Raw genomic sequence first — 9,345 nt, 5'->3', positions numbered from 1 at the left:
CAAGGGCTGCATAAACTAACTCACCAATCTAACTGAATAGCTCAAATTTGGCCTAGTGATAGTCACACTACTGATAGTCATGTGAATCAAACTACCTACTATGCCTATATGTAGTAGAGTGATAGTCATGTAAATCAAACTACCTACTATGCACATGTACATAGTAGGGTGATAGTCATGTAAATCAAACTACCTACCATACACTTATACATAGTAGGGTCCCTCCAAGAGATCACCTATATCTGCAAACATACTTGTGTTCTACTCCAATAGAACTTATCATCCCATACTCGTGTTCTACTCCAATAGCACTTGGATTGGCTTACACCCTATCATCCAATACTTGGGTAGCATGTCCAAGCATAAAGCCAAATACTACCACGTGATCTAATCACCTCTATACCCAAGAAGTAACGTAGCTCAACCAAATCTTTCATTTTAAACTTCTCCTTAAGAAGCATCTCCGCCTCATGAACGTCATCATCACTGTCACCTCCTGCAACCGCAGCAGTGAAAATTAAGTCATCAACATAGATGGCCACTAGCGAAATCCCCGTGTCTCTCATCACATAAAGTGAGAAATCAACATTTGATATGTGAAACTAAATAGTAACAAGATAATCATCTATCTTGTCTGACCATGCTCTAGGTGCCTACTTCAAACCATACAAGGCTTTGTGCAATCTCTAAACAAAATTTGGGTGTGCACAATGTTGAGATATCAAGCTCATTTAGTGCTGCAAACATTAATGACATGCATGGATGATATCTATGAAAGTGTCATTTTGACTGTGTATGCCAATTTTTGGCTCGATGAAAAGTTACATTAAAAATTTGATTGTTTGCAAGGCAGCCTATGCAGAGAATCTTAGTGTTACATGTATGGGTGGAAGTATATTTATGTGACTAATTCATATATAACAGGAATGGTACCACTGTGTTGAAGATTACAAGTTTTCTATAAGTGAAAAGTATTTGCAAGTACTATTTGGTAAGTTACCTGCAGGAAAAGATGTCTAACAGTCTATCCTAGATTGTGAGCAAGAATCTAGACAAGAATAACTTCCAGGCATTAAAGTTCAGGATGACCAATTTCCTTATCGGAAAAGGATATTGGGAGCTCATCATAAGTGATGAAAAAGAGCCATGATTGCTAAAGAAAATCCAACCCCACAATAGGTATAGGCATAAAATAATGGCATGAAAGAGCTAGAAAGGTGTTGTATTGGTTGTCTGTTAGTGTGACAGATTCTATGATTATGCATATATAGGATACACAAACACCTAAGAAGGCTTGGGACACCTTGCTGAAGCTGAGATGAAGGTTAAAGGGCTTGAATATGCCTTTGTTTCTATTGGATCACTACTAGATGACGATGATATAATGTCAGTAACCTTGAATGGTCTTGGCGAGGATAGTTTCAGACATCCATTAGAGTTCGAGAGAACTTTCCTAATTTTTAGGAATTGATTTCTTTCTTCATCCGTGTTGATGAGGAGATAAATACAGGGAGGTTCAATCTCTAGAAATTCACATTACCAACATGCACAATAGGATGCATAGTATCGTCACTTGTTTCCACGTATCTTGGTTTTTCTATTTTTTGCATATCTCTAAACCACTCACCATGACTGGTCATGCGGTCGGAGATGCTAGAATCCACATACCAAATATCTCATGATCCTGACACATCTAATGTCATGGATTTAAACAGCATCACAAATAGCTGCTTACTTTTGTCATCACCCTCTAATGTCGTGGATTTAAACTGCATCACAAATAGCTGCTTACTTTTGTCATCACCTTGCTTACTTTTTGTCATCACCCTGTTTACTTGATGATGCATAGTTGGCTGGCTATGACTTTTCACTTTTGATATCATTCTACTTTTTATAGCAGTCCTTTGCCATGTGCCCTGGTTTTCCATAGTAATAGCACTCTATGCTATTTGCATTTTGATTTCTTTGCCAATCACCTCGGCCTCTCTGGCTCCCCTATCTCTACAGTGGCCTCTTCCACTTGTTTGTTGTACATTAGATTCATGTTGTTGTTATTGCCCATGATTTTTGTTTCTAAAAATAATATCCATCTCAGCCTCTAGATGATGATCTACCTTTACCTCTACCTATATCTCAGTAGAAGGCTATCTCAAACCATGTGTAAGAATCGAAGAAAGTAGAGTGTTACAGTTTTCACCAAAAGAAGCTTCTACATGGACCCACCTTTTGCCCAATGTCCATGCATGTTACTTATAGCATCCATAGGCTATGTATGTATTACACACATAAACATTGTTCATTCATGAACTTGTGTTGAGCCTCATCTCCGACAATTATCCAAGTGCATTTCTAGATGGGGGAACCATGGTGGGTGCAAGCCTGACCCACCTATTGTGCATAGGGCTTCCCCAAATCAATAGGAACATTCCATGGCCTCGTCTTCAACTACACCACCTGTTTAATCCACCCTCCCTCTATCCCAAGTGACACTAGAAAATCCCTCAAGCCACAAAGGCCACCCACTAGCTCCCTTACAGCTATGGCAACAACCATGTGAAAATTCATTGCCACACCTCAAACCTTCTAATGATCTTGACTTCCTTCAAAAAGGGATGTCAAATGAATGTTGAAGATAGCACCAAAGGGAGTTGAAGAAAGCAGCTGAGTTAGAGAATTCCTTGTTTAGAGATGTACACACACGAGCATACCTACCACCCATTGCTCATGCATGTCACCTACATATTTCACTATAGGCATCACATTTTTTCACTTTTTTCACATCTCACAGCACACACAAATACCTACACTTGCAACTAAGCTTGTCTTAATGCCAACCCTCCAGGTATATCTCTTGATATGGGACCATGGTTGGTCCATGGTATGACCCATCACTTAGAGAACCCCCAACCTTGGAGGTACCTCCAATGAGCTTTCATGCATTTATCTTCTGCTTTGACTCCAATTTAACGCCAATAAAACCTTGCCCTAGCCAACGTATTGAAGTAGCCCAATTTCTAAGCATCATGCTATGAGATCTTGGCATAATACCCTATCATGCTAGGAAGTCTCGAACCTTCATCTACCCATGCCAATCATTTCATGGGATCCTAGCACTTATTCCACCACCACTCATCATCATAGGATGTAGAGTGCTTATGCCCACTACCTCATTTAAAGGGATCCTGGCAATCATTTCTCGAACCTTCATCTACCCATGCCAATCATTTCATGGGATCCTGGCACTTATTCCACCACTCATCATAGGATGTAGAGTGCTTATGCCCACTACCTCATCCTGGCACTTATTCCATCACTCATCATCATAGGATGTAGAGTTCTTATGCCCACTACCTCATTTAAAGGGTCCACACCATTTCCACAAACAATGGAGGCCCAATGTCGTGAAGCACCTCTATATATATCGCCGATCACTTTCCATGCCACCTTGACAAGCTGCTTGCCATTAGGGATGCCCAATCCTGCCCATCACTATGCTCTGCATCTCATTGTGGATGAGTCCCAAAAATAGCCACTTGACCTTGGCCCCGCCGCTAACTTTATGGCATATCCTAGGCCATTCATACAATCAACTTCCTGGTAGTTTTCACCATCAACTTGGGTGTCACATGAGGGCATGGTCGAGAAGGACCACATGGTTTTGCTTGCCTGATTACCTACCACACCACTTCCACAAACAATGGAGGCTCGGCATGAAGCACCTCTATATCATCGATCACTTTCCATGCCACCTTGATGAGCTGCCTACGATTAGGGATGCCCGATGCTACCCATCACTATGCTTTGCATCTCGTTGTGGATCAGTCCCAAAAATAGCCACTTGACCTCGCCCCACCAATTTATGGCATATCCTAGGCCATTCATACAACCAACTTCCTAGTAGTTTTCACCAATAACTTGGGTGTGACGTGAGGGCATGGTTGGGAAGGACCACATAGTTTCGCCTGCTTGATTACCTACCATAAGGTGCTTTGCCATCTTACCCACATGTTGATGCGTCCGAGAGAAATTGCCTCTATAACCTGTCTAGACACACCACCGTGAGCGAGGAAGGAACAACCACCCAGCACCACAACACCAGCAAAATCACCAAATCAAAGAACTAGACCACCGGGCTGATGTCTCCTGATCCTTAGCTGACTCAGAGGACACTTCACACTCTTAATACCCTCCCAACCAGCCCACCTGATAACTCCAGCTATCCTCTCAAGTCAGCACAATCTCCAATACTTGTGAACAAATGCCTATATAGCCCAGCTGACCACCACTGACATCTAGCTAACCAAAATCTCCTTATGTTGACTCGCAGCAGCAGCTGACCAAAACTGGCTGTAAAGTGACTTAGAACCGATTAAGAATGCTCACGCTGTCTACTGACAAAAAATTATCCTCCAGGCTCCTCTACGATCATCCACCATCAACAACAAATCCACATCCCCAAAACCTTCCTGAACCCTTTTCCGACTCTCACCTCCAGCTGACACATGTTGACACCCTCCTGACTGAATGACACCCTCCTGACTGAATGAGGTGGAAAACCAACTCAGTAGCTTGACATAGCACTAGCTACTCAGCTACCTCTATTGAATCAGGAGCTTCCTCCCACGTGTCCTCTGAGACTCTCCAACCCTTAGGCTCCACTAAACACCAAGAGATCACATTACATGCACTCTATTGATAGCAGTTGATCCAGAGATGACCCAAAAATGATTGTGTTGACTCAACTGATTCCACCTCAGCTAACTCCTGAAGAATGCTGATCCAACTGGATTAGTTTTTCTCCCCTCTATGCTAGCTGACACTTCTAAATCATCAAAACACTCTATCCAAACATAGATCCAACATAATAGACCCTCAGCGAATAGCAACAACTGATACACAGCTGACCTAGAACATCAGTCAGCCCACAGACCCGTCTGACTGCTCAGACTCCTGATTCAGCTGATTGAGTTGACAGTCAGCATCCGATGGATGTAAAAAATGTGTTCTTGCATGGTGACTTGCAAGAAGAGATGTATATTAGACACTAGGTTTTGAGGATACAGGTCACCCGGAGTATGTATGTAAGCTTCGTAAGGCTTTGTATGGGCTGAAGCAAACTCCACAAGCATAGCATGACAAGATTGTTGAGTATCTTATCACTATTGGTTTTCATATGGTAGATGCAGATCACTCTTTGTATGTGCACAAGAGTGATAGGGGTATTGTGATCATCACCATCTATGTAGATGATCTTATTGTTGGGGGTGACAACTTGGATGAGATTGAGCATGTGAAAAGTCTTCTCAAAAGGACGTTTGAGATGAAGGATTTGGGAGATCTGCGCTACTTTTTGGGAATTGAGGTCATTTGCACACCTGATGGTATTTGGCTATCACAGAGACAGTATGTATTGGACATGTTGTCCAAGTATGGGATGGCTGAGTGTAAGTCAATCTGAGTGCCATTAGATCACAATGGCAAGCTTAGTGTGGATGTAGGTTATCTGTTGGAGGATCCCACTATGTACAAGAAGATTGTGGGGAGTTTGATCTATGTCGTCATCAGCAAGCCAGATTTGAGTTACACTATTGGCTTAGAGAGCCAGTTTATGCAGGTTTTGCGCAAACCACATCTTGATAGTGTACGACACACACTTCGGTATTTGAGGGCCACTGTTGATTATGCATTGTTTCAGTTGTACTATTGGAGCTATATGGGTACACAAATACAGATTGGGAAGATAGCATCTCAGATAGGAGATGTATTAGTGGATTTATGTTTTTATTCGAGACTGTTGTTGTGACATGGAGCAGCAAGAAGCAACCCATAGTTGCCTTGTCGAGCACAGAGGCAGAGTACAGAGGAGCTACGGTGGCAACATGTGAGGTAGCTTGGTTACACAAGCTACTTGCTGATTTGGGGTTGCATGTGGAGAGAAAGCTTGCCATATATTATGACAATCTTAGCAGTATACAGTTGGCCATGAACCCAGATTTCCATGCGCGGATGAAACACATTGAGGTACATTACCACTTCATCACAGGGAGAGAGTCTTGGCAGGCGACATTGACATGGCCTACATTAAGCACACAGGATCAGGTCGTTGACATCTTCACAAAGGCCTTGGGAGCTGAGAAGCTCCATAGATTTCAAGATATGCTTTGAGTTCATGAGCTAGAGTTGAGCTTGCGGGGGAGTGTTGAGATGTCAAGTTCAACATGAGCTGACACTCACGAGGCACCTGCATGACTGTTCGATATTTACATCGCTGGCAGGTTTGGTAGCTGGCATCGACATATCTTCGCGAGAGATTCTACAGCTAGACTACACCAACTAGTCCACACCTACCCACTCCACTTAGCGTGTTCACTTTATGGATCGCTTGTATATACTCTATTATGTGTGTTCGTCACTTTATCTTTTTTAGACCTCTTTTATTGTGGGTAGAAGAAGAAGACTTTTCAACCCCTCACCTTGCGTGTTCTCCTCTAGGGTTTGTATGAGTGTGTGTGTGCTTGTAATAGCTCAAGCTCTCTTCTCCCCTACATCTTTTCAGAAAACTCAAAAGAAACTCAAGGATCCCCCTCAAGTGAACCCCAGTGATACCAACTTCAAAGCTTCAGTTGAGAAGAAATGATCTGGGTCAAGTATCTAACAAAGATGCTTCTCAGAGAACCTAGGGGACTCACCACCTGGCCAATTCTCCAGACTTATGCTCTAAACCAATCAACTTCCTTCATTCCTGCACTAGCCTCTTCTCTGCAAAGCTCAGCAAACTACATGTACTCCAGCCTACAACGATCAGCAAAATCAAACAAACTTGCAGCATCATTTGACTGCAGTGACTCTGGTGGTCTCTCACCTCGCGCACTATTCATCACACACAATCAACGTAATTCTCCCTCTTCTATCCCCATCGCCACCTTAATTCCTTCTGGAACAATTGCATCGCCCGTCTCCCCAATCACCCTCACTGTTGGTCTCTCACCTCGTGCACTATTCAATCACACACAATCAATCACAATTCTCCCTCTTCTAGCCCCATCGCCACCTTAATTCCTTTTGGAACAATTGTGTCGTCCGTCTCCTTGATCACCCTCTCACTGTTTCTATTTTCATTGCGCACCTACGCAAATCCACCTGACCACGCAACATCCATCTTTTCTAAGGTTTCATACACACTCAACAAGCTTATTATTTGTCGGGGGTTTGGGGTAAGCACATTCATTGGGCATATTCCATGAGCACAAAAAATCCTATCATATTTTACAGAACCCCCCCTTTAGAGCATTTATGCTCAACCATTGATTGTGGCAACACCATTATCTTTCTTTCCTCCACAAACTATTCTGTGCAATTATATTTACAACAAAGGCATGATTGAGTATTTCATCATCCCCCTGGATCAAAGGGGTACAAAACCCTCTTCCATAACCATCTGGGCTGACCTGATCCAGCCACCTGGATCAAAGGGGTACAAAACCCTCTTCCACAACCATTTGGCTAACCTGGTCCAACCACCTGGATCAAAAACTTGCACCCAAACATCTAGCAGCCCTTTAGTCTTACTCCCGTCAAATGGCTACATTATCCAAGCATATCCCCTGTCAGCCTTCTTTTCATCTTCTCTACTTTTGTCAGTTCTGAGTTCACACGACTTAGAACATTTTGCCACATTGTGTACTCTCGTCAAGTCTTCACCACACACACTCTTATCTTCCACATCCTCAAACCAAACTCCAAGATCAACTTGGATACTAAAATCTAAAGAGTCTATGTCTTGGTCACGATTCACAGCTTCCTTATCTCACAGTTGGCTTACAGCATCTAAAACCTCATCCTCATTAACATATGTTCGAGCATCCACATAGATATCAGCCGGCTCATCATCACTTAGATCAATAGATTCATCAAACAAAATAGAGACACCTTCAATGGCATCTTCCAACAAGGCATTTACATCATTATACCCATCACTACCCTTATATTCATACTCACATGACTGTTGATTCATGCCAGCATCCTCATCACCTGTATCATCAGAGAAAGGAAACTCTAATAAGATCTCCATCTCACACTCTACTCCGTCACAAAACAAACTTATAGATTCAACGATGACATCCCTTTTTTTTCAACATTTGTAGCCTTGATTGGGATCTCCTCGAATAGATTTGTATATCTGCATCCATTTCTATCAGGGGGCCATTGAAGCCCCAATCAAAGGCATCTTCATGCACCTCTATACCTCTAGCCATTTCTTGTTCACACATGTCCATGACATTCTCTAGACAAGCAAAGAGATCCTTACTAACTTAACTAATGATCTTCCTCAACTTGGCACACCAATTGTATGAGCTTGGCCTGAGAATCCTCCTCATGCTCCATATCACCATCATGTCGTCCTTCAGCAACCTATAAGCTCATCTCTGGCAATGCCTTTGTAACAAGAATTTCTTTGTTTTTTGCATTATGCATGACATCCTCAAGGGAGTCCTTAATAACCCACTCCTGTCTGCTAAGCACACCAAAAGATATGTTCTCCAACCCTACATTAGACTCTCTTGTCCCTCTAGCTTGCAAAAGAAGACCTGCTTCCTCATCATCACAAGAAATAACATCAATAGACTTATCAGTAAACTCTATCCCTGAAGTGTAGCCATCCTCATCATCAGCGAAATAGGTAATGTCAAACATAGCTGCATGTAAACTTTCAATCCTCTCATGTTCCTATATCAGATACTGCACCATACTTTTAACATTGGGTAGTTTTTGACATACCACTTTAATTCCAAGGCTCTTTGGTAAGGTTTTGAAAAAGAACTTCTCCTCTTGTGTATCCAATATGACATCCTCCATCAACTCCATCTCTTCTTTCATGCATTTGAGTCTCAATAGTGTAGCTGGACATCCTCCCGCCTCTTCAACTGTAACTGCCTTAGCATTTGGTTGTTCATTCTCATCACTGAGAATTCTCATGGCTTCACCACACACATGCATCCAAAACTGCTACAAACTAAAAGTACTCAAGGAAAAGATCCTCACACCCATGCCCTCTAAAAACTTGGCTTCTCCATTAGCACAACCTTGCTTGATATGAGCAAAACACCAGCTGAAGGGTGCTTCAAAGCCCTCCTCAGTGGGGGCACCAAAACAATGATGCGTCCGAGAGAATCTACCTCTATAACACGTCCAAACACACCATCGTGAGAGGAAGGAACAACCACCCAGCACCGCAATACCAGCAAAAGCATCAAATCAAAGCACTAGGCCACCCAACTGATGCCTCCTGATCCTTAGCTGACTCAGATGAACACTTCACACTCTCAATACCCTCCCAACCGGCCC

General features: G+C 42.6%; 1 long non-coding RNA gene across 1 annotated transcript; it reads right to left on the bottom strand.

The window, feature by feature from the left end:
- Positions 1 to 7,261: 7,261 nt before the first annotated feature.
- LOC147604819 (uncharacterized) lies at positions 7,262 to 8,303 on the bottom strand. Its single transcript, XR_015265358.1, has 2 exons — positions 7,522 to 8,303; positions 7,262 to 7,461 (listed from the first exon to the last, which is right to left on the bottom strand). It is a non-coding gene; the product is annotated as an uncharacterized LOC147604819 (long non-coding RNA).
- Positions 8,304 to 9,345: the final 1,042 nt, after the last annotated feature.

Source organism: Cibotium barometz, chromosome 61 (genome assembly GCF_041138505.1).
Source record: "Cibotium barometz isolate CiBa-2024 chromosome 61, ASM4113850v1, whole genome shotgun sequence".
Classification (NCBI taxonomy): Eukaryota; Viridiplantae; Streptophyta; class Polypodiopsida; order Cyatheales; family Cibotiaceae; genus Cibotium; species Cibotium barometz.
Note: the sequence above shows the minus strand (reverse complement) of the source record. Positions and strands in the feature narration are given on the sequence as shown.